This window comes from Prionailurus bengalensis, chromosome B2 (genome assembly GCF_016509475.1).
Source record: "Prionailurus bengalensis isolate Pbe53 chromosome B2, Fcat_Pben_1.1_paternal_pri, whole genome shotgun sequence".
In the NCBI taxonomy this organism is placed as follows: Eukaryota; Metazoa; Chordata; class Mammalia; order Carnivora; family Felidae; genus Prionailurus; species Prionailurus bengalensis.
Window position 1 is genome coordinate 122106746 of NC_057349.1, and position 27671 is coordinate 122134416.

Below are 27671 nucleotides of genomic sequence, written 5' to 3' on the forward strand. Positions count from 1 at the left end.
ATTAAGGTGACACCTTGGTCAGGCGCTAATGAATGTTCTCTTCCTAGCCTGTAAATGGCCACCTTCTCACTGTGTCCTTACATGGCCTTTCTGTGGTGGCAAGAAATTCATCTACCTCTGCCTCTTCTCATAAGGCCACCAATTCTGTCAGATCAGGACCCCATCCTTATGACCTCATTTAACCTTCATTACCTCCTAAAAACCCTGTCTCCAAATACAGTCACACTGGGGGTTAGGGCTTCAATATAGGAAATTTGAGGGGACATAATCCAGTTCATAGAAACCACTGCTTATAAACGTAGGCTTACTTAATCAACTAAAAATTACATTGCCGCTAATATATCTAAGATCCTAACATTCACTAGCAGGAAGGACACGGAGGAGTGATTGAAGATTTTGTGGCTCATTCTTCTCCTCTCACACGCACATAGCTTTTGGAATGCTGGGACACCTCAGAATAAGGGCAGGTCTCCATTTTCAGTTACTTGAGCTGTGAAGGCTGCAAACACCAAGGGCGCATCTAGATTCGGGCCTCGTGGAAGACCAGACATCTATCTGGAATATCATGGCAGTTGTGATGGCCCAACTACTCCAAGTAGTTTTCCATCCCAATGGCTCAGTTGCTATTCTTCTCCAGCCACTCTGGTTCTACAGTGCTTCCCACAACATGGGTTCTCCGCAAGCCCCTTGTTCACATCTCCTACAATGGTTATAGCCTTATATCATCTCCATAACCAGTTAGGATGACACGAGTGTTTTCATCCTGGGCTTAATGTTTTAATCCTTTCCTACATCTACAATCCTTTTTTCTTTTCTTTTTTTTTTTTTTTTTTTTGCTTAGAATAATTACTTCAAGTTTTATTTAATAAAACAAATCAGTCCAATAGTTCCAAGATACAAAATTAACCAGTTATGAATGAAAACAGCACACAAAGCAATCCTTCCTCAGGGGAACAGTCTCCTCCCTGGTGCCCTCATTGGTCGCAGTGCAGATTCTGAGTGCATCCCCAGTGTACATGTCATGCTCCACATTCTGCATGTTCTCTAAACCAACCTGGTTGTCAAGCAGGGGCTGTAGCAAGGCCTCCAGCCTTGAACGAGTCCCTCTGGTAGGACCCTACTCGGCCAAAGCTGTACACAGCTCCTTTCCCGTCTTCATCCAGTCCCCCGATGATGTTGTAAACATAATATGGAAAGAAGCGACTTGAATAGAGGATTGTAGACAGCATTGCAGCAATCGCCCCTGTAGTCATGGTCTTGTTACTGGAATGCTTATACATCTTTAGTCTTACTTCAGTAATCTTTGTAAGACAAAATCTTTGTAAGACAGTCTCCATGAAATCCGCTGCATCCAATGACTGTTTTGTCTGTTAATCGGTGACACTTGGAGCTGCCCCGCATTTTTCAAGCTGCATTTTTAACGAAATCCATGAATAATGGACTACACCAGTGCGCCTGGCTCTTGATTTCGGGGTTGTGACTTTGAGCCCCACATGGGGGGTAGAGTTTACTTTTAAAAAATAATGTGCTACACCAATAAGAGACTTGGGTGGAGCAGAATTTTTCCTTGCTCTTCATACAGCAAGACAATTGCCTAAATTCCTCCAAAATTCTCTCTTTCCGTGCCTCTAATTTCTCCCCTTTTACTGCTCTCTGGGTAAGTGGTAACATAGCGTAAACATCTGCTAATCCCCAAACACAGTGGTTGTGGTTTTAGCAATGAGAGGAAGAGTCACTGGGGTTTTACTTACTGGAGAAACTCCCAGCAGCCAGTCAAGCAGCCATAGAATTTCCCCCACCCAATTTACGAAAGCTAACAGTGTACATTGGAGTTCGTGGGGTTCCCAACACCATAAATTCCCAATCCATTGACAAGAATGTTTTCCTTTGGTTCAATACTTGTATCAAGTGAGTGGAACAAGGTATGAAGTACTATGTTCCCGGTGGACAGAAAATCAGCTATTGGCCTACGTGGACATTGTGGTTTTAAAACAATAGAAGAGTATTTCCAGGGCCTCTTTTCCAGTCCTCCAAAGCTCATATTGACTTCTCTTACTCCTAATATCTAGCTGTATCACTCTTTTGGAGTTGCCTTGTCTCTTCCTTCCATCACTGTACATATTTTTCAGTTTTCTATGCTCAAGAGGCTTTACCCTTCATCTTGGACATCTGGGCTCTTTGGCAGAGGCACAAGGTGGTCTCCTGTCCTTCTATATCCCATGATTCCATGATTCCTTCCCATGTCTTTTATTTTTGTTTATATCACTATTGAGAGGGAAGTCTCAGGAGGAAAAAAAATAAAGAAAGAAGGCTCAAAATATGACTCAGAATTAGAGCTGCAGTAAAGGAACATTCTCTGGGCCAGCAGGCAGGAGTTGCATTCTTGCCAACCCTTCCTATCAGCAGGCAAGCAATGCCTCCATTCAGACCATGTGAGTCACTTTGAAACTAATTGCAGTTGGTGCTTTTATTGGCATCCTTCCTTTGAAGTTGACTTTCAGATCATCAGTGGTTTTGTCTGTAGACCCTGGTGCCAAGGTGAAGTGACAAACTTTGCTCACAAAGCAATATTCTTAACAGCATTTTACTCTGGGCTACCAAACTGTCCTGTTAAAACTGAACACAGAAGAATTGATTGTGGATGGATAGGCATAGGGAGATGGATATGATAGAGCAAGTATTATGAATTATAGAATCTGGGCAGCAAGTGTATGGGTATTACTTTAAAACTCTTTCAACTTTCCTGGCCATTTCAATAGTCACAAATAAAATGTTTGGGGGAAAGGAATACAACAACATCAGCAGTGAGGTTAGTAGTAGATTATGGACACTTGAAACCTGAGCTTGCAAGTAAGACTGTAGATCTTTGTATACTTTTTTTTAATTAAATGACTTATTGCTAGTTAATTATTCCGTCCTGAATATTTTTCAAATTAAAGACATAGATATCATACAAGAAAGAAGGGATGAACACTTTGAATACCTTACATGTAACCTGCTATCAAATTCCAAACCACTAATCATTTATTAAGCCATGGATAAAAGCAAGGGTTTTGATGTCAGATGATAATGGGAACATACATTACACCAAATTATTTAATCTCTTTGAGCCTTAGTTTTCTCAAGTATAAAATGGACCAGGGGTGGCGGTGGTGGTGAGGATATACACATCTTAAAGTTACAAGGTTCAAATGCTCTGTAAAGAATTAACTGCTCTGTAAAGGATAAAGTACCCTGTAAATGCTACTTATAAAAAGAAACCAACTATGAGAATTAAGACAGAATATGTTATCCCAATGTTTCAGACAAGCCCCCCCCCCACCCCAAATTTGGCCAATGTTATGGGAATAGTACCACTGGAGCATTTTGAAAGGTTGAAGGTCCAGGAGACTCTCAATTAAACTCACCATTTTTCTTCTGAAGCACCTGAAACTCAGACTTTTCACTCTTAGAGGGGGAAAAAAATGGAAATAAAATATTGTGACCTTTACCTGTAGTTCTTAAGCAAATTACACAAAATCTGTATGTACCTGCCACAGAGACATAATTTGCACATTATCGAAACAAATGAAATGTCATGCTTACAAAATCCCTATGAGAAATCCTTGTCCCAGGTCACTGTTTATGTTGCTACCAAAGATCAGAGTGGGACCGGCCCTTCCAACCTGCCTCAGAGAGAAATGGAACTAGGATAATACGACAAAGCAACACAAAACTCAGTGTCTTAAAGTAACAGCCGTAAATTATTTGTGAACCTGCACTTCTGCTGATCTCAGCTGGGTTTCCTCAAGCACCTGAAATCCAGCTCTGCTTCTGGATTTGGCCCCACGGGCTGCTGGGCTTGTTCACATCGTGGCTCAGCAGAGTCCCAAAAGAGCCTGTAGGTGGGCACAGCCTCTGGAGACCAGGGCTCAGAACAGGCATGATGTCACCTCTTTCACATTCTGTTGGTCAAAGCAAGTTACAGCCTAGAGTCAAGGGGAAGGGAAATAGGCTCCGCCTCTTGATGGGAAGAGCTACAAAGTCACATTGCAAAGGGAGAGGAATGATTGTAGCCATGTCTGAGAACAGTCTATCAAAGCAATCACGGCCTGGATCACTTTTACTCTGGAAGATGCTACTAAAAGGGTCAGTACATCTTCCCCTTTAAAGCAGATGTGTAGTTGTGGACCAAATCCTCTGTTTCAGGAATGCCCATTAAAAGGTGAGAGGCCAGGGGCGCCTGGGTGGCGCAGTCGGTTAAGCGTCCGACTTCAGCCAGGTCACGATCTCGCGGTCCGTGAGTTTGAGCCCCGCGTCAGGCTCTGGGCTGATGGCTCGGAGCCTGGAGCCTGTTTCCGATTCTGTGTCTCCCTCTCTCTCTGCCCCTCCCCCGTTCATGCTCTGTCTCTCTCTGTCCCCAAAATAAATGGAAAACGTTGAAAAAAAAAAATTAAAAAAAAAAAAAATTTAAAAAAAAAAAAAAAAAAAAGGTGAGAGGCCAGAAACAAAGAGGTCCTGTGAACTGTGAAAACAAATGCAATACTATCTGAATATTTTATAATTTTATTTTGGACAGAGGATAAAATAGCAATAATCTGTTGGTTAGTCTCTGAGTCTCTTGATGTCATGGTTTATCTTTAATCAAAAATAGATCTAGCTCAGAAAACAGTTATGCCTCCATTAACACGAAAGCATTTTCTACCGTTTCTGTGCACGTTAACATGCAGGGTATAGAGGGCACTCCAAGAGAATCTGGATAAAAGGCTTTTCTCTAGGTGAAAGTGTGAAAGCCCTGGGATAGTTGGTCTCCACAGGCTTACCTCCTGAGCTGTATTCCCAGCGAATGTTCCAGATTCTTTAGGTGGAAATCAGATTTCTCCCCTCTGACCACACAGAGCATTCTATTTTTATCTCTCTTTTGACACCTATAAATGACTTAACATTACATTACATACATAGCTCATCTTCCGCACAAGATTGTTTTGTGTGTCACACCTGACTTTTATTGTCATTTTTGTGTCTCCGTTAGCATGTTATAAAGTACCTCATGGTTGGTGTCCATTCTGATTGCTTAGTAGCTATGCTGTGTCATTGGTAAACACACACAAGAATCTGTGGACACTGAATCCATTATTATAGGGGATTATATACTCTGAAATATTCTCCTATTGTAACTCGATTTTATATATATTACAAAACATGCTTTTCTAGAGTTTATGTATTTTGAGAAAGAGAGTGTGAGCAAGGGAGAGGCAGAGAGAGGAAGAGAAAGAATCCCAGTCTCTATCAGCGCAGAGCCTGATGTGGGGCTTGAACTCACAAGCAGCAGCAGATCATGACCTGAGCCAAAATCAAAAGTCAGACACTTAACTGACTGACCCACACAGGCGCCCCTCAAAATGGAGTTTTTAAAGACTGTTTTAGCCTCGCAAAGAAGTAGAAGGAATCCCCATGCCCCCACCTCAACTCAAGGAAGACAACAAGGAAGCATAGCAGATGAAATCCAAACAATAAACAGCAAATAATTCCAAAAGTTGAAGTTGTCCTAGCAAAAATACTCATATCGGCCGTAACATGTGGAGGCTTCCACATTAATCCAAGGCCCCCGGAAGGGGACTCAAGTGCTTCTAACCTGGTAGTCGTGAAGGGCAGAACTCGAAAGATGGCCCCCACCCCCAAGATTCCTGTGCCCTGGGTATTCAATCAATCACTAATGTAAGTGCTGCCATGAAAGAATTTTCCAGATGTAAGTAAAGTCCCAAGTCAGTGGGCTTAATAAATATTCTACTGCAGGCTTCACCCGGGTAGATACACCCTTTAAAAGCAGAGAAGTTTCTCCAAAAAGTAGCAAAAGAGGGAGTCAGAGAGATTCAAAGTGTGAGAGGGATTTAGACCATTGGTGGCTTTGAAAATGCAGGGGGGGGGGGGGTGGCTCACACAAGGACCAGAGAGAAGCCTCTAGAAGCTGAGAATCTTCCCCATCTGACAACCAACAAAGAAATGAGGACCTCAGTCCTAACCAGTTGTAAGGATCTGAATTCCACCTACAGCTTAGGTGAGCTTGAAAGCAGATTCTTCCCCAGACTCTCCGGGTAAGGGCTCAGTCCAGCCGACAACTTGACTTCAGCTTGCCGAGCACTAAGCAAAGAATGCCGTCAGGCCCTCCTGGACTCCTGGCTGCCTACCTGTGAGCTAATAAATGGGAGTTGTTTGAAGTTTCCATGTTTGTGGTAGTGTGTTATACAGCAGCATTAAGACTATGCAGTTTTAAAGGTGTGATGTTTTAAAGAAGGGAGGAAATATAAGCAATCTATTCTTGAGAACTGGCTAGAAGGAAAACTGTCATCAGGCAAAATTGAGTTTCAAATTAAGGCATTCACTGAAATGGAGGCAGCATTCAAGTTTATCATGTGCCTGTCAAAATGAGAAGATGATAGGAATAATAGAAAGATCCTGACAAATACCAGGGGCCATTACAAATATCCAGGCAGGGGCTATTTCTCTTCCTTCCTTCCCTTTCCTTCCTTCTTTCCTTCCTTTCTTTCTTTTCTTTCTCTTTCTTTCTTTCTTTTCTTCTTTCTTTCTTTCTTCCCTTCCATCCTTCCTCCTTTCCTTATTTCTTCTTTCTTTCTTCCTTCTCTTTCTTTCAGAAAACCAAGGGATATGCAAATATGTTTACATTTCATAAAGAGAGCTTTTCACAAAGCAAAAGATAACAACACAGGGGGAGGTAAAGCTTCCTAGGCCCCCAATAGTTCCTCAAAGGACAAACAGCTACAACATGGAAGCTACTGCCATCTTGGAGCAAGGATGCTGCCAGGCATGAAGAACTCCTCTGTTCCCTCCTGGCACCCTCTCCTGCTTGACACTGGAAACCCTGCCTTCCTGCGTGTTTACCAGGGGCAAGGAACTGGCGCGACACAGTCCCAGAACATTCTGGAGTGTTTGCTGTGAGATGAAGGGATGTGAAGGCCATGTCCCATAAGCACCTCTCAGCGGGTCCTGCTTCACGCTGGCCCGAGGCCCACACAGACACAGGGCTACCTTGATGGGGGGGGGGCGTTGTCAGAGGGCTCAGAGAAAAGTGGACACATCTAGGACTAAAGCAATAAACGTGGGCTCTGTACATGGTGCTGCCAATATGGGTCTGGTGGGATTAGGCCACTTCATCTTTTGGACATAATGTACTGTGTGTAGGGAGGACAGTGTATGTGCAGGACAGTGAGAAGTCGGAAACTCCCCCGGGGGGCCTGAGAGGAATTTTTTTTTTTTCATTTGGACACACATTTAGTCAGAAGAGGACTAAAAATACATAAAATCAGGTAGCTGAGTTGTGGAACCTACGTCACGATTCTATTGCTCCTGCGACAGTCTAAATATTTTTCCCTAGTCGAGGAAATACTACCATCACTTAGGTATTTCTCACGGTAAGTTGGTAGCTGAATGATACCATCTTGCCCGGTGCCGTCTGCTTGTTTTCCTGAACTTTCTGTCCATGCGGACATTTGCACAGCTCCGAGTATGTACCCTGCTTGGCACATATTTTTTTTTTTTACTTCCTTATTTATTGACTTGATCAGCTGTGATTTCTATATTGATACCTGTGTTTATCTGGTGGAAAAAGTCCAAAACAAAAGTCCTAGCTACCGTTTTTCTCAAATATTACCCAGAGATTACTCAGCGAGGCCCGCACTCTTGCCAGGAAGAGTAGTAGACAGCCTGTGAACGTGTCCTCCTCGAACAATCAGAAGTGTATGAATAGATTCTATCTAAGCATAGAAACCGTAAAGGATCCCTGAATGTGAACCTCTGAAATTAAGCACAAAGTTTTGAGTAACGGTGCTGTTTTCCATGGAGAGGGTGTTCAGTGCTTGAGAAAGCTCCTGTCTCAGCAATATTCGTTGGGAGTTGTTTGGATGCAAATGACAGGAACTGAATTTAACCATCAGAACCCACATTTTGTATCTCCCGCACACCTTGTGGGGGTCCTGACAGCCGGAGGTAATAACGCAACACTTTGGGTGGGTCTCTTCAGTTTTCTGGTGCATCAGCTGCATTCTCTCCAGCCAACAACAGCTGCAGACTCAGCTTTTTTTTTTTTTTTTTTTTTTTTTTTTTTACGTTATTTATTTTGAGAGAGAGAGAGCAAGTTGGGGAAGGGCAGAGAGGGAGAGGGAGAGAGAGAGAATCCCAAGCAGGCTCAGCGCTGTCAGGGCAGAACCCGATGTGGGGCCCGAACCCAGGAACTGTGAGATCAGGACCCAACCTGAAATCAAGAAAAACACCAGGAGGAAGAACTAAGAGTTTGGTTATGCATCAATGGCCATATAATGTTTCTTTTCTGATTTATTATTGTTCAAATTTCAGAGAACATTCGTAAACAAAATATATTTCAACTCATAGCAATGTTTGAATAAAGATAGATTTATGGGGAACTGATCTGGCATCTTATTATCTGTTACCTTCATCTAAATTTCAGAAAATAGACTTTACCTGAAATTTGTTATTTTTTAAATTTATTTTTATTAAATTTTTTTAATGTTTATTTATTTTGAGAGAGAGACAGAGTGTGAGCAGGGGAGCAGTAAAGAGAGAGGGAGACACAGAATCCATAGAAGGTTCAAGGCTGTGAGCTATCAGCACAGAGTCTGACACAGGGCTTGAACTCACAAACCGTGAGATCATGACCTGAGCTGAAGTCGGACGCTCAGCACACTGAGCCACCCATGCGCCCCTACCTGAAATTTCTTATTGGAAGTATCTTATTTCCTGAAAAATGGTGTTTATAGTTAGAGAATCACGGGTCTTTCTGATTAAAAACAATTTTAGGGATTCCTGGGTGGCTCAGTTGGTTAAGTGTCTGACTCTTGATTTCAGCTCAGGTCATGATCTCATGGTCCATGAGATCAAGCCCTGCATCAGGCTCCATGCTGAGCATGGGGTCTGCTTAAAATTCTCTCTCTCTCTCTCTCTCTCTGCCTCTTTCCCCCACTTGTGCTCTCTCTCTAAAAGAAAAAATAAATTTAAAAAGTGTTTTTAAGTTGGAAAATAGTTAAAGGTAAATATTATGACTTATAGTTGATTCCACGAATACACATTTCCAAAACAAAACACTGCAGGATATCACAAAGTAAATGTTTCCTCAGCTTATTCAAAAATCTGTAATGAGGCAATTGTGATGCAATCTGACAATTTGTGGCCAATTCCTGCACAACACATCAGACACTATGCAAATCCGACAGATGCTTGGATGTCATTGACACAGTTTTCACAGGGTTATAAAAGCCTCTTTCTAGTTTATAAAATTCATGGCCAGACACAGATGACCCTGCTAACATAAAGGAAAATGCAATGCATTTATAGAAAACCAAGAGTTTGGTTATACATCAGTGGCCATATAATGATTTCTTTCCTGCTTTATTATTGCTTTCCTGGATTCTAGATTTCTTTTCTTTTCTTTTTTTAATGTTTATTTATTTGAGAGAGAGAGAGAGAGAGAGAGAGAGAGAGAGAGAGAGAGAGTGGGGGTGGGACAGAGAGAGGGGGGCACCGAGGATCTGAAGTGGGCTCTGTGCTGACAGCAGACAGCCCAACTCAGGGCTCAAACTCATGAAACGTGAGATCATGACCTGAGCCAAAGTCAGACTCCACTGATTGAGCCACCCAGGAACTCTGGTTCTTGATGTCTCAATATCCTTTCTGTCTCTCAAGACTAACTCTCTCCCTTTGGACCTGATTGTTGACATTTCCCCCAAATATGGATCTGGAATCCTTTCCTTGGCTATAATTTATGCTGGCAGGCTGTTCTGAGAAAAAGTCATGTAACCCAGTTCGGCTCCAGACAACTGTTGCTAAAATATCCCAGTCACCATATGTCATCTTATCCCAAGTAATAAAAGAAATAATTTCTCCGGTTTAAAGAAATACCGTCAAATCCCAACATGATGTATTTAAACCTGATAATACCATTTTAAATTTTATTTCAAAGAAGGAATAAGTAAAAAAAATATCAAGGAATATTCGGGAAAGGAAAAAAAGTAGGAAGGAGAGCCAGCAATAATCCTGTAGCACTGGGTTGGGATAGCTTCATAGTGATAAGAACTTAATCTATCACAAAGGAGGTCTCTTAAAATGACCAGGAAGGAAAGGGACAGTGGTTAGTGGTTAGAGATTGGTGCAGAAAATCCATCTATACCTGTGTCACACACTAGATAATATAATTTAAAAAACTAAATATTTTATAGAGTAAGAATTGAATATCCAATATCTAAATTCTGGATTGTTTTATTAACCTTAGAAGTAAAGGATTGACTCACAAAACCAAAAGTCAACAGATTTAGGTAAAGAGACTTTGAAAACATTTACATCTGCAAAAGAAAAAAAAAGAAAGAAAGAGTCTTCTTCAACTAAAGTAGAAAGGCATACAAAGGCTGTGAAAAGATGTATACAGCAAATATGATAAATACAGCAAATTCTTTTTTTTTTTTTTTTTAAGCAGTCTTCACATCCAATATGGGGCCCAAACTCACAACCCTGAGATCAAGAGTCACATGCTCTATTGACTGAGCCAGCCAGGTGCCCCAAATATAGCAAATTTTTTTATTTTTTAAAGAATTCATTAAAAAATGCAGTAGATAAATGAATTAGCTGAATAACAGGAAACATAGTTAACAATAATTTAAAATTAGCAACCTTGCTAAAAATAAAAATATACATAAAAATAGCAACAAGGATGTTTTTGGCAATTCAGACATCCCTCACACTGTTAGAAAAGGTTTAGGGGATTGGATGTACTCCTATTCCCTCGCTGACAGTGTGAATGGCTGCAACTATTTTGGAAAACAAATTAGCATCACATATAAAGAATAATAAGAGCATTGTTTGCCTTGAGACGGTAATCCCACATCGGATAACTTGGTCAAAAAAAAAAAGCCAAAATAAATAAGAAGCCATAGGATTTATGATAAGAAAGGAAAGAAAGAAGGTGGGAAGGAAGTTAAGAAATTGGAATGAAGAAAGGAAGGAAGAAAAAATAAGGCATTAATTAAATTATGGCACAATGCAGCCATTTGAAACAAAGTGTACCCTACAAAAAGCAAGGAAAACACTTGCTATGTAACTAATGTTCAGTAAAAGAAAGCAGGACGTGTCCTTTTGCACACGGTGGGTTACCAAGCAAAAATGAGCATGTACACCATTAGGATTAGAAGAGAAATTTCAAAAGGGAAAATAGTTGGGATTTAGTTTCCATCTTCCACATGTTCCTACTGTCCTTAACACTAATAATAAAGCATAGCTAATGCTCAGGAGACACATGATGCTTTCAGTCATGAATGCGCCCAGGCTGGCAGGTAGCCACATTCTTCATTGTTCATACAGAGGAGAGAGCAGCTTTGAATTGACCCTGGAAGTTTCTGGAATAGGAATAACAAAGAAAAGAATAGGAGAAAGTGAACTAAACTGCTTTATTTGCTCATTTATTTTAAGCCAGGGGATACCCAAGATCATCCACTTTCCATATACACACGAGGAAAGACTATTCAGGTAAATGTTCATATTTTCACGCAAGCTTCAAAAAAAGCACTTGATAAAATCTCCGGAACTGGGTTTGAGTATTGAGTTACTTACTGGCACTTTGTTGTATTAATCACCACCATCAAATAATAAACTATTTAATGGTCACTCCATTGAACCTTCTGCTCCACTAGCCTCTATCTGTTAGGGGTGTACCCCACCCTACTTACAAAGATACTTTTTCTAAGAAAATGGGAAGATCTGGCCTTTGGACTGGCTTTCTCCCCCTTCACATCCATCTTACACTTGTCTGATTGCTTTGGTTCCTGGGTTTGGTCAGAGGGGAGGGAAGCGAAAGGATTGACTCCCGGCTGCTGGTTTTTCCTACGAGTGTCAGGGAACAGGCTTTCCTTTTTAATGATTAATAACAACATGGTGGAATTTTTCTATTGTTCGGTTGTCATTTGTAGGCTTTCTATTGCTGTCATCCTGGCAGCCAAAAAAACCCCTCCAACAACCCAAGAAACCACTGCTCTGCCCTGGGATCAATGGGCAGCAGTGTTTCTGAGCTGACACCTTCAGGCGGAAGAGATGTCAGATTTACAACCATGCCCGCTTTGGCCTCCTCAGCTGTGAAAAGCTACAAGTGCCTGTTTCCTTTCAATACTTAAGCCTCAAACTACAACAAAAGAAAAAGATTTCTATTTCCTGCCTCCTACTCCTATAGTTACAAAACTGTCTTTTTGACAGGTTATTAAAATTTTTAACGTTGAGATGGGGGGAGCTGGGTTTTTTTTTAAGCACTCACGTTGATGGTTTTAGAGTATCTTGAAAGGCGAGGTGTGATTTAGCTTTCTGGGGTCAGCATTCGATTGCCTTAGCTCAGCCTTGGTCTCCCAGAACGCAATGCCACCGGCCCTGGAAAGGAGCCCTGGAGAAAGCAGTGGTTGTTGGTTAGCAAGGCGTTACTACAATAAGAATGTTATATACATAACTAAATATGGGCCTTAAAAATACTTCTAGTGCAGGGGCGCCTGGGTGGCTCAGTCGGTTAAGCGTCCAGCTTCCGCTCAGGTCATGATCTCGTCCTCTGTGAGTTCAGGCCCCCCACCCCGTGAGTTTTGGCCCCGCATCAGGCTCTGTGCTGACAGCTCTGAGCCTAGATAGAGCCTGTTTCAGATTCTGTCTCCCTCTCTCTCTGCCCCTCCCCCACTCATGCTCTGTCTCTGAAAAATGAGTAAACCTTAAAAAAAATTTTTTTAAATACTTTTAGTGCAGATCTGGCTCATTTGCTATTCTATATTGTATATTGTATAGCTATTCTATGTTGTATAGCTGATGTGATTTGGTTCTTGGTCAAGAATTCACTATCTTACAGACACTGATAGGAACAATAGACCAGAACAGGGCAAGAATCCTGACTGTCAGGACAGTTTTGTGGCCACGATTGTTTAAAATCCATGTATATAATTAGTCACAAAGATGAGAAATTGTGTTTTATATGTAGAATATTGGATCTAATTCCTTGTCTGCATCACGGAGGCTGTCTCCTGGGTAAAAGTAGTTTTTTTCACTAGTTTAGTTGTTTTCCTATCTCACATGTAAACATTTCACAACACACCAGGTACTTCTAGGGGTGACTACAGGATGTGCCGTGACATGATGTGTTGGTAGCTTTTACCGGTGGCTTTTTCAGCCAAGGATTCTTCATTAGAATCTGATGATTGATATTCCGGCTTCACCGGCTCCAAACTCCTGGGCCTGTAGTCACTGTGGCCAAGCTCTCTCCACGAGGGAGAATCAGAGAAGAGGTCATGAACGACAGGAGTCCCCTGGATCTGCTCCACATTAGGGCCCGTCTCTGATGGATGTATTTCCTTGTTGAGAAATAAAGAGTTATTCATTAATAATATATGATAATTAAACTAATGTTCTTATTTCATTGAGCTAGTTCTCAAAAGTAAACAGAGGTTACTTTGAGTTTGTGTTCCCTCAACATTTGTGTGGGACCCACTTGCAGGCAGAGTTCTATTTTGGTGACTGTGGGAAATCACCAAAAATGTGGAAAAACTGACCCCTGCACACGAAGTGACTCATGTAAATTTAAACGGGTGGGGACTTTCAAGAGATCTTTTTGTCCAGGTTCCCTATTTCTAGGTATGTGTATAGTTGTGTTAATAAATAAGCAATAATAGGGGCACCTGGGTGGCTCAGTGGGTTAACTGTCTGACTTTGGCTCAGGTCATGATCTCAGGGTTCCAGCCCTGCGTGGGGCTCTGCACTGACAGCCTAGAGCCTGGAGCCCGCTTCGGATTCTGTGTCTCCCTCTCTCTCTCTGCCTCTCCCCCGCTCACCTCTGTCTCTGTCTCTCAAAAATTAATAAATGTTAAGACAATTACAAAAGATAGCTCAGTTTTCTTATGTCTGTGGATTGGGGATGCTAGTGTCCTAGAGCGAATGAAGAGTGTGTGTGTGTGCGTGCGTGCGTGTGCGCACGCGCGCGCACGGCGTGTATAGCACTTGACCATGGGTCTATATAACTTGCATCACATTTCGCAAAGGACGTTATCCTACCTTTCTCGCCTCTGGCATTAGAATTACCTGTGTGCACTTTAGGGAATTAAAGGTATGTTTTTTAATGTTTGACACATGTGGAGAAATGTGTCAGTGGAAAGGATTTGGTCTTCTGGGGAGCTCCTTAGTGGGCCCGGTGGGGTGGACACTCCCAGCACACAAGCGAGGCCTCCGAGGCCTCCCGTAATGAAAAGTGACAGTGTTCCCAGTGGTGGGAGGCCACCGGGGAGAGGGCCAAGAGAGTGCTGGTGGTTCTGGAAGGATTTGCATAATTACATTCACCTGAGGGACTCCATTTACCCAACAATGGGCCCCATTGTGGTGAAGCCAGCTGCTGGCCATACTGTGAGAACAATGTGAGCTGTGGCCTTGTTCTCCTGAAACAAATGCTCCGGACCCTGAAAAATGACAATTAGCATTTTGAGTGCTCGTTATTAATAGTACAAATGTTAGCATGTTGTGTCACACTCGTATAACGAGGCGTGTGTTTATGTGTAATACGTGTATTACTTCCCACTGGGGCAGAAGGATGAGATACGATTGACAACACCCCATTTACAGACGCCCAACCTATCCTGTACAGAGTTTCATATCATGAAGTGAGATGGACCTTTACGTACAGGTTTTCTTTTCTTTTTTTTTTTTTTTGATTTTTTTTTCAACGTTTTTTATTTATTTTTGGGACAGAGAGAGACAGAGCATGAACGGGGGAGGGGCAGAGAGAGAGGGAGACACAGAATCGGAAACAGGCTCCAGGCTCTGAGCCATCAGCCCAGAGCCCGACGCGGGGCTCGAACTCACAGACGGCGAGATCGTGACCTGGCTGAAGTCGGACGCTCAACCGACTGCGCCACCCAGGCGCCCCCGTACAGGTTTTCTGCTGATGTTTGGAAAAGAATGATGTACCAAAAGCTGCTCCTGGGTAAACGCACTTACTGTTTTGAGTTCCGGTACAGCGTCTTTTGTTCTTGGACTCTGCAAGCTTACAGTGGGTTCGAGAGATGCTAATCAGAATTTACAGAGGAGGCGCTTTGGTGGAAGAGGCCGCAGCGCTGACACGTGGCCACGCTCTGTGGCTGGGGGCGTGTTTACCTAAGACTCCAAACAGACAGAGTGGAGATACCCAGACAGCACAAACACAGTGCCCGGCTGGGTTCCTGGTATTGCCCACATTTACATTCAAAAGGGAGGTGCACGGGGTGGGGGCTGCATGGCTCTAGAAGACGGTTCCTTGTATTGTGCTCATTAATTGTTACGTTCTGTCCCTTAAATTTAGAGCACAAGACACATTTTTAAGGGGAGAAAACCCCCTAAAGGAGGGTACCTAGTATTCTCAGCTTTAACTAAGTACACATTTCTAATGCCATTGTGTTAGCACAGCAGCATCCCCAATTGTTTTCTGCATTTTACTGGAAAGTGGGGAAACACTGGAGCACATTCCTGGGGAAGGAGCCAGGCTCTGCTTTTGAAACTCGAGCTGGGCCTAGCCTAATGCAAAAAGGGGGTGTTTGCTTTAGCAATTTCCTGGCTTTCTGATAAGATATAAAAGCTAGAAGCTAGCAGGATTCCAAAGACGGTAGTCAAATACTAGGTCCACGTGGCCTTGGCTCTGTCCCTGTCTTCCGGGGTGGTGGGGGGTGGGGCGCGCAGGCTAATGAAAGACAAACATGCTGGTTTTTGTTTTCCTTCGACAACAATCAACGGGAATTACAAATGAAAGACACTCTGCTGTCAAGGAGAGGGCTCCCTCTAAGAAAGTGGTAACACAGAATGACAGGACGCATGACAGGTGCCCTGAGAGCCTGTGTGCCACAGGAGGCCTGGGGAAGGTCCAGAGTCAGGTGATCGCAGTTCTCCTGATAGAACCAAGCTTTGCCCCACCTTCCCACCATCACCCGGGCAACCAAGATGAGTTTTCTAAAGCAAACCCACCTCCTTGAAACTCTGCTGGCCTCCACAGCCAATGGCAGTGGCCCCGGGGGCCTTAGTGACCCATCAGAGCCATCCGGGCACCTAACCCTACCACAAACCTTGGGAATCAGAATTCTCTAGAGCAGACAGACACAGAAAGGAAATCGGTATTTATGTTTCACTTTTATTTTTTTTTTTAATTTTTTTAATGTTTATTTTTGAGACAGAGAGAGACAGAGCATGAACGGGGGAGGGTCAGAGAGAGAGGGAGACGCAGAATCCGAAACAGGCTCCAGGCTCTGAGCTGTCAGCACAGAGCCCGACATGGGGCTCGAACTCACGGACCGTGGGATCATGACCCGAGCTGAAGTCGGCCGCTCAACCAACTGAGCCACCCAGGTGCCCCTATATTTCACTTTTCAAGTCCTCCAGCTTTTTGGATTCAGAGAAAGAACTACAACCACGTGAAAGGACTCCAACCTTCATGATATATTATTATATATTATTTCCAAATAATATATTATTATTTGATATAATAATAGGAATTTAATTTCCCTCCCAAATGCCTCTGAGGGTTCCTGGGTTGAAGGGAAGGAGATTCTGAGATTTTACTTTTTTTTTTTTTTTTTTCCTTTTCTCATTACCTCAACTCAGAGCTCCTGCCTTCAACCTTTCCCTCCAACTGTTTGGTGTCTCCCTATCCCTTCTTTGTTCCGACTGACCCTCCTCCTCCTCCTTTTCCCAGGGCCTCACCGCCACCAGCTGATGCTTCATTAGCGGTTAATAAATCTTAACTAACAGCAAGACTAATGACAGTGCAAAATACGAAACGAAGTAGTGTTTAATATCAGACAGCATTGCTCCCCAAATGACGTGGCCTTTCTTATTATTAGAGAAGTAACTGGATGGTTATCACTGTCTTTATTCCCTGACCTTACCCATGTCCTGCCCCAGAGGGCCTTCTTCCCGTCTTCTCTGGCTTTCTCTTCCTCGGTTTCAAGCTCCTTCCTGTTATCAATGGGATGTTTGTGTTTTCCCTCAAATTCTTGCGTTGAAGCCCTAACCCCTAATATGGCGAATATATATTTGGAGGTAGAGTCTTGGGAGCTGATTAGGTTTAGATGAGGTCAGGAGAATGAAGCCTCATGGTGGGATTCGTCCCTTACAAGTGCCATGTGAGGACACAGCAAGAAGGCTGCTATCTACACACAGGAAGCAGGCCCTTGCCAGGAACTGAATCCACCAGCACCTTAATCTTAGACTTACCAACCTCCAGAACTGTGAGAGAGAAATGTTTGTTGTTTAAGCCCCCCACTCTGTGCTGATTTGTTATAGCAGCCCAAGCTGATAAGACATTTCCCTCCTCTCCAACTCTCCAAAATCATCTTCTATTGAAGATCTTCCTCTGGGCACAATCCAGAAGGTGCAAAAATTGAAGGTGTCTTCCTCTGCACCCCCTCTCATCTTGCAGGGCAGCTTAGCCCTTTTGCATTAGTCTCTTCCTCCAGCTAAGCTCCCGGGCCTTATACTTCAAAAACAATATTAGTGAATGTCCCCAAAAGAAAGAGTGCTCTTCCCCCAGGATAAATTCTGTAATTTTCCTGACGCCGTCAGATGTTTTAAGTTGCAAAGATTCACCTTGTTGGGACCCTAAAAAGCTTCACAGATGGTTCTGATGGAGCCAATTTCCTGGCTGTATCTGGCAACCGTAGGCTTCCCCTTCAGTGGAAGATCCTTCTAGGAAGCCTGTCCCTCTTGGAGATTCCTGCTTACCCCAGAAAAGTCTCTGCAGTTTGCCCCCTGAAGCTTTCTGTAACCCCACCCAAAGGAGCTTTTGTTTTTGTCACACTGCTATACTTTGTACCTATCGGCATGGAAGCATTCACCTTGTGGTAAATGGGATTTGGGGGTTGTCACTTCAGACTTCCATAGTGGTCCAAGAGTTTTTTGTTTTTTAATTTTTAATGTTTATTTTTGACACAGAGAGAGAGACAGAGCATGAGTAGGGGAGGGGCCGAAAGAGAGGGAGACACAGAATCCAAAGCAGGCTCCAGGCTCTGAGCTGTCAGCACAGAGCCCAATGCGGGGCTCGAACTCACGGACCACGAGATCATGACCTGACCTGAAGTCGGCCGCTTAACTGATTGAGCCACCCGGGTGCCCCTGGTCCAAGAGTATCTTGAGAGCAAGTCTTGCTCATTATGGTGTCTTTGACATCCAATGTACTTGTCATTTTGTGGAGTGTTGTGTGCTTACCGAGTGAGGTAAGATGTGGAATGACAAACATTGGTTGGATTTGGCAATTAGGAGGTAATTGGTGATCATGGCACTCCAGAGGAAATACTCATTAGGGACAGGCTGCCTTTGGGGCTTCTCCTATAAATGGGCAGACTGGGACCTGCACACAAGTGCTTGACTGATGAGGGTGGCACAGTGGGATCTTACCCACAGTCCATCATCCTGGCCATGCCTTCTGGCATGTGTACCTCAGCCTAGTGGAAGGATACCATGTACTTACTGATCTACCCAGAGGGCCACATGTTTTCAGTGTGTCAGCTAGAAGAGGCCCTTTGTGAATTACCTCAGAGGCACTGAGTGTGCTAGAAGAGTCCCTGCTGCTGTATAGCTCCCACCTCCTGGACTGGAGTCTTGCTTGGAACCCTACTGAGTCATTTCATTCGTTTCTCTCTGTGAAAGGGGAAAACCTATCACAGAGTTAAATGAAGTACTTCAGGAGGGCCATCATTGCCACGTATTTGAAAAATGTTCAAAAAGCCCAAGATGTTTCCACAGGCCCCTCAAACTCAACTGTGCAAAACTGAAGCCATCACCTCTCCTGGGCAGGCCTGCCTCCCTGTGTTTCTTTCCATGGGTACATCTGACTGCCCAGCTAAAAGCCCTCCTGCCCTGTCATGCCTTCAGTCTACCCACAGGTCCTACTGGGTTCACCTCAAAGAGCTAATTCCCATCCTCTCCCTTCTGTTCTCTGGCCACCGCCCTGCCTCAGACCATCACCCCTTCTGACTAGATTATGTCAATTGCTTTTTTAAAAAAAATGTAAGTTAATTTATTTGTTTTGAGAGAGAGAGAGAGAGAGATAAAGAGGGAGAGAGATGCAGAGATGCAGAGAGAGAATCCCAAGCAGGCTCCTTCTGTCAGCCCAGAACCCGAGTCGGAGGACTTCATCTCATGACCCACGAGATCATGACCTGAGCTGAGATCAAGAGTCAGACGCTTAATCAGCTGAGCCACCCAGGTGCCCCATGTCAACTGCTTCCTGTGACTTCCTATTACAGTTGGTCTTCCCTCACAAATTCATCCTCCAGATGCTCTCCAGACATCTTTCTAAAGACAGGATCCAGTCTCCTGCTTAAAACCCTTACAACATTCCCCCTTTACTCTCAGCCCATTGGCTGAGTCCACACTAGCTTGGTATACAAGTCCGTTCACTTTGGTGCCAACCTACCATTCTGCCCTTTTCCAGCTGCTCCACACTGTGCATTAGCCTGTTTCCTGAGAGTGCCATGCCCCTTCAAGCTTCCTTGACTTTGCACATGCTCTTCCCTAAGCCTGGGCCTTCCCCCCTTATCTGTCACTTTTATCTCCAGAATATTCTGAATCCCCCTCCAAGTTCTCTGTTCATTTTCTGTATGACTGTCCACTCCTCTGTTGTGGCACATCATGTTGACATACAGTCATTTGTTTAATTTCCCCTATAGGTCCTTGGCTTTCACATCGAATGTGAGGTGTTGTTCATTTTTCTCTCTCCAGAATTTATTGAAGGGTCTGGCATTTATTTTGTGCAAGGTAAATGTTGAATTGAAAGTCTTTCCACAAAAACATCAACAGCTCTCCAATGGAATAACGTCAACTACTAAGAAGAATCAGTTAGACCCACACGATTATAACCTCAGAGTGATATGTATCTATTTTTTTGAAAAAGGTAGAGAAAATAACTCTTTACATTTGTTTTTGTCTAAATATAGCCAAGTGGATGGAAGAGATCCTAAATTCAATCTTCTGTTAAGCCGTGAGCAAGATTGGAGGAAGGAGGGAAGAGTGATTTTCTTTAAAACTTATAACTTATATAACTCTATTGTTGGACTTGTCAAAAAGAGCTTCTGTTGTTTTTGTAAAATCAATTAAGAAAAATGAAGTAAGTGGTTGGTGAATGAGTAAATAGGCTTCAGCAAAGAAGTGCTCAGAAAGAAGGAATATTGTTACCGTGGTGCAAACCCTAAGAAAATCTGAAGAAGAAAGTCAAAATCCCCAGAACATATAATTAGGGTATTATTATTCACTTTGTAAAGGATTTTTCTCTCCTCTGAAAGAATCTCCACAGGCTTCTTTTTAAAAAGGCAACTCCATTCAAGCTCTTATGTATTTGTTAACAGATGATTAACTACGTATTTGATGGGGGGTAGGCAGGGCCAAGAGAGAGAAAGTTTCAGGAGTCCATGCCAATTGAAGAGCTATCAGAAACAAAGATAAGCTCCATTAATATTATAATGTAATTATCAGGGAAATTATTGCACTGAAAAAATTCAAAGTTCACACAGTTTTTCTGGAGAAAGGGCACCCGGTATTTCCGGGAGAAGGGGAAGGTGCCTGCCTTCCTGGGGTTTGGGGAAGAGGTGCCAGGCCATCAACCTGAGAACACTGCACCCACCGGGAAGATACTGTACCCAGGTCCTAGATCTTACTGAGAAAGCAAATCCTTTTCAGGTGTCTGAAAGTAAAGTGGAGAGGTGGGTGGTAGTGAGTAGATAAGAAATCTCTTTTTTTGTGTGTTTATTTTTTGAAAGAAAAGAATAAAAGTTAGGGAGAGCAGATTTGGCAGTCACCTTGAAAACAGAAGAAATACTAAGAACCTTGCATCATGGCAACGACATGGGCCTACCTTATATTTTAGTCATTAAAGCAGAGGATGATGAGAACTACTAACTCATTTTTAGTATTTGATGAAAGGAAGAAAAATCACTCAGGCTTGCATTATTTGACGTACCATGTGCTTGTCACTAGGGGATAATTTAAGGAAGAAATTTTCTACCAAAAGAAAGGAAATCAATCCATAGGCCTCTTGGGTTCCCACCCACAACTTGTATGTGATAAAATCGAGTGAAAAACAACAAGCATTGCCTTGAGGCGGAGAGGAAGAAGGCACAGTGTGGCAGTGTCTTGGAATCCTCTGGATTATGTAAAACAGGGGTGACAGACTTTTTCTGTAAAGGGTCAGACAGTAAATATTTTACTCGTTTTTCTGAGCCAAGCGATAAAATCTAGAATATGACGTAGGCTCTCTCATAACAAAAGAGAAGGAATATTTTTCTACAACTTTTTAAATTAACCAAGTTCAACACTTCGGAGTAAAATTTGAATTTCATGTCATTTTCATGAGCAATGAAATTTCTTTTATGAAGTTTCTCAACCATTTGGAAATGTAAAAAGTGTTCTCAGTTCATGGGTCGTACAAAAACAGGTGGTGTGCTGGACTTGACCCATGGGCTTTAGTTTGCTGACTCTGGACGTGGATAGAACATTTCCAGGTCAAGACAAATGTCCTTGATCAGTCAAGGCCCTACCAGCTCAAGCTGAGGTTGGCCATCACTTGAGAATTCTTCTCAACACAGGAGCGCTGCCAGTGACAACCATAAGAAGCGACAAAGGACAGCCTGGCCTGCGATGTGTGGCATCTCTGTAGGGACTACTCAAAGGACAGTCAACTCAGATGACAACTGGGTTGTACCTGCCCTTTCAGATCTGGTGCAACTGGCTGAGCCTCCATCCCCAGCCTTAGAAAGTCAGACTCCAAGGTTTCAGTTATTTCCCAAGGAGCTTGCCTGCTTGTGTCCAGGAGCAATTGTTTCTGCTGCATTAGGTCAGTTTATAAATTCACCTGTCCTTGTTTTCATGATTGCTTCAACCAGAATGGGGGAAGTTGGTTGTTTTAGTATTTTTTAACCAACTCACAGACTTGCAATTGAAGATTTAGGGAGATGATGTCAATTTACATGGCAGCAGTAATGGCATTTGCTCACCATTGTTTATGTCATCACCATAGCCAACATTTCCAGACAACTGGTTTGTTTTGTCAGATGCTTTTCATATATTATCTTATTTAATCTTTTAGTAGTCATTGGAAATAGATTTAAAAAATTGTTACCACATTTTATATTACAAAAAAAAAAAAAAAAGAAATGAAATGAAAGAGATTGAGGAATTTTCCAGTCACAGAGCTAGTTGGTGGTCGAGTTGAATTTGGAGAACTGTCAGCAACCCAAGAAGCCGGTGCTCCTAAAAACCACCCAATCTCCATCTGTGGTGCTTTAATTGAACACTAGACTTTTTTGTTTTTGAAAGTCCTTTCCCACCTTCCTTTCCCATTCTCACTGGCCAGACCACCTTCCAAAGTGTCCTGGCTTCTCACTATTTTCCTGGTGCTCTCCTCACCTGTGTCTTTCTTACTTCTCCCAGATTGCTCCCATGAACTCCTAGTACCTTGATACAATTATCCAGAGTAATTTAGCTCTTATCAGCTCATATTCCCAAACTAAGCTCTACAAGAAGTGTTCTTTGAGAAATAATGTCATATTATAGGAATAAAACCTTGATTGGCCAGGTGAATGTAGAATGATAGGACAAAATCTATATGGAGAGGATGGAAGAAATAAAGTGTTTTACAACATTAGAAAAATGAAGAATTTCCCTTTCTTTCTTGGGGGGATGCAGCAAATAGACAAGAAAGGATGAAATCAGTGATTACTGAGCAGCATGGCAGAGAAGATATAGGACTTTTTTTTAAGACTTTGCTTTGTGGGGCACTTGGGTAGCTCAATCAGTTAAGTGTTCGACTTCAGCTCAGGCCATGGTCTCATGGTTCCTGAGTTGGAGCCCCACATTGGGATTCTCCCTCTCTCTGCCCCCACCCCCCGATTTGCTTTCTCTCACCAAAATAAATAAACTTAAAAAAAGAGTTTGCTTTGCATGTAAGTGTTCAGTAATATCTTCTATGCATAAAAAGCTTTGTGAGAATATATGAATGTATGAAATCAAGAAATGAAGAATTCAATGGAGACAGAAAGTAAGAAATTAATGTAAGTTCCCTGAGAATCTAAAGAAATTCTATAGACTTTCCATATTGGATTTTTGACATTGGACTTCCCACAAGATATGCTGATGTTACCTAAATCTTTAGCAACAGGGTGAATCTACATGGTAAAGTGTGAGCCCACAGGGAGAAGAACAATTCTATGTGGGTAGGGAGTAGAGAATGCAGAAAAAGAAATATATAAAGAGGGTAAATTGAAGGTCAAATGAAAACCATATTAGAGAGTGTGGGGTGATTAAGAAGGGGACCTGAATAAGGGCAGAATGGTGGGGCTGGAAAGGATGGGATGAATCTCAGAGAGGTGATGGCACCAGTTGGGTTCCAGGCACAGGAAACAGCAGCCTTTCTAGGTATTTTAACCAGAAAGGATCATGATGTAGGGAATTGGGTTCTTTCTAATATTTCTGGAAAGGCAGAAGAAGTAGACTCCAGGCTTGGGATGAACAACATTGCAAAACGGCCCACCTGGGAATTGGACCCCCCCTCTTGATAAGAAAAGGGGGTAATTAGGAGGGCATGTTCAGCACTGTCAATTTCAGGAAGAGCCTACCCTCGCTATAAGAGGAGTTGCCATCACAAGTAGGGGCTCTAGAGCTACGCTGTGCCCACTCCATCTGCAACAGCAAAACATTCATGCCTCAGTCCACACCTTGCAGACTTTATTGCAGCAGGTGCCTGGGTGTTAGAGCACAATTGTGCTTGCCAACAGAAACCAGCATAGAAAGATCTCTTCCATCTCATTTCTGCTCTCCAGATTTCATATCAGTGCATCTTATTGGTGGCACCGAATTACATTAAGAAGCTAGTGACATGCCAAGCTATATTGGAGCCAAAGAAAAAAGGAACATTAAAATGTTGTAATACATAATGCAATACTGCATTACATTTTAATTTTTTAAAAATATTGCATTAGCATTCATTGTCTGGATTCTTGAGTTTTTGATGTCCCCTTAAATTTTGTGCCTTAGGTGCCCTTACCTCCCTCCTCCTAGCCCAAGCCCTGTTAGGAACTCTAGTTGCAAGGGAGTCTTAGAAATATATTTTATAGCTTTCCATCCATTGCAGTAATGAGGGCACACTGGAGGATGTTAGCATGGAGGTAGAGAGGCATCCGTGACAGTTCATTTTATGTCTGGGCTATGCTTGGGCTTGGCTGGGCTATGGAGCCAATGTTTGGTCAAACACCAGTTTAGATGTTGCTGTGGAGGTACTTTTTAGATGTGATTGACATTTAAATCTTTGACTAAAGCAGATTACCCTCCATGATGTGGAGGATGGCCTCATTCAATCAGTAGGAGGCTTTAAGAGAAAAGACTGAGGTCCCCAGTGAAGGGGGTCAAAATTACAAACTTCCAGTTATAAGATAAGTAAGTCCTGGGAATGTAAGGCACACAACACAATCATTACAGTTAACATTGCTGTGTGATATATTTGTAAGTGGCTGTGAAAGTAAATCCCCAAAGTTCTTAAGGAAAACACTTTTCCTTCCTTTTCTTTTCTTTCTTCTTTTCTTTCCTTTTCTTTTCTTTTCTTGTTTTCTTTCTTTCTTTTTCTTTCTTTCTTTCACTTTCTTATCTATATGAAGCGATATATGTTAACTAAACTTATTGTGGTGATCATTTCACAATGTATGTAAGTCGATTAATTATGCTGTATACCTTAAACTTACACAGTGCTACATGCCAGTTATATGTCAATAAAACTGGGGGTGGTGGTGGTGGTGACCTCTTTAGGTATTTCAACTAGAAAGGGACATAATGTAGGGAATTGGGTTCTCTCAAACTTCTTGGGCGGGCAAGAGAAGCAGGCTCACTTATATACACATACATCCTATTGACCTTATTAGTTTTGTTTCTCTGGAGAACCTTGGCTAAGGTTAACCTTATCCAAAGGGATGACAATAGAGAGGCAGTTTGCCAGGGTCTATTGACTGAGTAGAAGAAACAGTATTGGTTTATAGTTTCAAGGTAGAGGGAGGCAAGAAGAAAAGGAGGGGACTAGGCTGATTCCCAGGCTCCTAGTGTGGATATCCAGCTGGTGCCTCTGGTCTCAATAAGGAAGACAAATACAGTGCCAGATATGCCCATGAGAAAACAGAGCACACGTTCATCATCCTTAGAAGACAGCTAACATCTCTCAAGTGCAGCCATGTTTCAGTGCATGAAAGCCACCCTATATGTGTCACAGGTTGCCTAGAATAGGCAATTTGCTTGTTCCCTCACTCATCCATTAAATAAATGGTTGTTAAGTGCCTATGAGTCACATACTGTTCAATGGCTTTGGACGTCCAATGGTGAATGAAAGATCAATTCACTTCCTCCATGTTTTTATTCTTATTTAGGAAGATATAACAAACACACACACATGCATACACACACAGATAAAATAATTCCAGATAGTAATATGTGCAGTGAGGACCATGAAATTGGGCAACGTGATAAAGAGTGACAGGTAGTGGGGGCTACCCTGGACATGGTTCTTCAACTCAAATATACCTAGAACCCATGAGAATGTGGGAACCGACCGGATGGCCATGGGGTGAGGGGCCGGCTGAGTTGCTGTGTGTGTGAACAAGCTGGAATCAAAGTAATGAAATCCAGGCTTATGTGAATTATGAAAGGGAACCCAAGCACAATAGGAGCACTTGTAATGCACCCCTTGGTTCCCCATACTGAAGGCGAGTAGGTGGGAATTGAATGGGCCTCCATGGGGCAATGCAGACGGCAAACTGTACAGCAAGGCCCTGGCCCAGGGCTGAGTCTAAGAGCAGCGTGGGGATCCCGGTGCGATGGAGGCTCTCTGAGGTGCAGGCGATGCCTGGGGCTGTTAAATCTCCAGACTGACACAGTGCTTGGCACACGCTGGTTTCTCTCGAAATGTCAGTTGACAAATTAAGAAATCCCCTGCCTGAAGATGGAAGGAGCAGCCACAACAGAACCAGGGAGCCTTTGCATTCTGTGTGATTTCTTCACACTTGGGGAAGCATTTGCTTCCCTCTATGAAACAAGCCCCCACAGCTTTCCAGGTGGGGATGGGGAGCTGGCCCTATGGCTCCAATTCTGTTTCCTTGATAGCAGCAGTTGCTGTCCTCTTGGGGGGGACTAGGATTTGCTTTTAACACTTCTGCCATAGTGTGGCTCCAAATCCTTTCCTTAGGTTTGTCCCCTTAGCAGCTGAGACAGCCTGGAATTCTAGAAGACTTCATTAAATGCTAAGGAAGTAAAAAAGACTAGTATGCCAAAGAACTCAAGAAGGGTAATCTATCAGATTTACGTTGTATGGTTTTCTGATCTTTTTAGACCTGCAGGCTCTGGTACCACATTCCATGTAGAGAAATTGTTCAGGTCTAACCCCAAAAGATGGGTGCAGTTTCACAGATGACATGACTCAGCTCTAGGCCCATCACCACGAACAGGGAACAAATCTTCCTTTCTACAACGAAGCTTGTGTCTGCCATTAAGATCTCATGGCCAGATCTAGCAAATAAAAATACAGGACACCCAGTTAAATTTGGATTTCAGATACATAACAAAGACTTTTTTAGTATAAGTATATCCCAAACATCGCATGTTCCAAATGTTGCATGAGGTATATTTATAACTAAAACCAGTCTGTTGTTTATCTAAAATTCAGATTTGGCTGGGAGGCTCCAATTTTACCTGGCAGTTGTACTTAAGCTCAAGAAAGAGATTTTAACTTGTCACCTGCACCTGGCCTTTTCACCTAATCCTCATTCTGGGTTCCAGTGCTGGGTCTCCACACCTCCCTCAGGGGTGGGTAGAGCTATTACAGCTGTCCCAGTTGTAAGTTGTGACTTCTTCCTTTATTTAAGACCCTACCTACTTCCATTTCTATACAACAGGGGTTCTTGCCTGTTTGGACAGAATCATAATATCTGAACATAAAACGAGCATATTATCCACACAACAGAAAGTATGCATCTGTCATCGTTTTATGCAGTCAGTACACAACAACTTTGTGTTTTCCTTTGGGAATAACTAAACTCAGTCCCCTAGTGACCGTGCTCGAAAATCTTGAGGACAGTAAAGCTTCTTGGACAGTTGGTAGATATTCAGTCTAGAGCATTTCCATTGCTCTTACATATCAGAGGATTAAAATAGTCAGCCAACCATATGACATGCCTAGGAGCTATTTTCAGCTCTGTTTTAACCTGTTGAACTCCGGATAGCAACTTGTGTATTTTTATCTTATGTTATGCTTCCTTTGAGGCAATAAGTATGGGGCAGTCAGGTTAGAAAGAAATAACTAACAACTTTCAAGAAAACAATCTAAAATAAGCCAACTGTGTAGCGAACATAAAAATATACAGATTTCCTTTGCTTCTACTGGTAATGCCGAAGTCCACGTACTTAGGTTGTCTGCACGTAACGTGCACTTAGCCGCGTGGTTCTTTTGCACTGAACCTTTTAGATCAGATGTGTTAGACTTTCTCCCTCCCCCACTGCACGATTAGTGTGAGACCTCTTGCCTCCTCAGGTTGAAGCAGAGTGGTAATACTGTTTAACTCTTAATTCAAACATAAAGTGTAATGGCCACATGAGCCATAACAATATCTGTCTAA

At 42.7% G+C, this 27671-nt stretch overlaps 1 long non-coding RNA gene across 1 annotated transcript; it reads right to left on the reverse strand.

The window, feature by feature from the left end:
• Positions 1-1046: 1046 nt before the first annotated feature.
• Positions 1047-25195, reverse strand: LOC122490385. The gene is made up of 4 exons (XR_006299150.1): positions 25185-25195; positions 23133-23138; positions 19191-19195; positions 1047-1358 (listed from the first exon to the last, which is right to left on the reverse strand). It is a non-coding gene; the product is annotated as an uncharacterized LOC122490385 (long non-coding RNA).
• Between the last annotated feature and the right edge of the window lie 2476 nt (positions 25196-27671).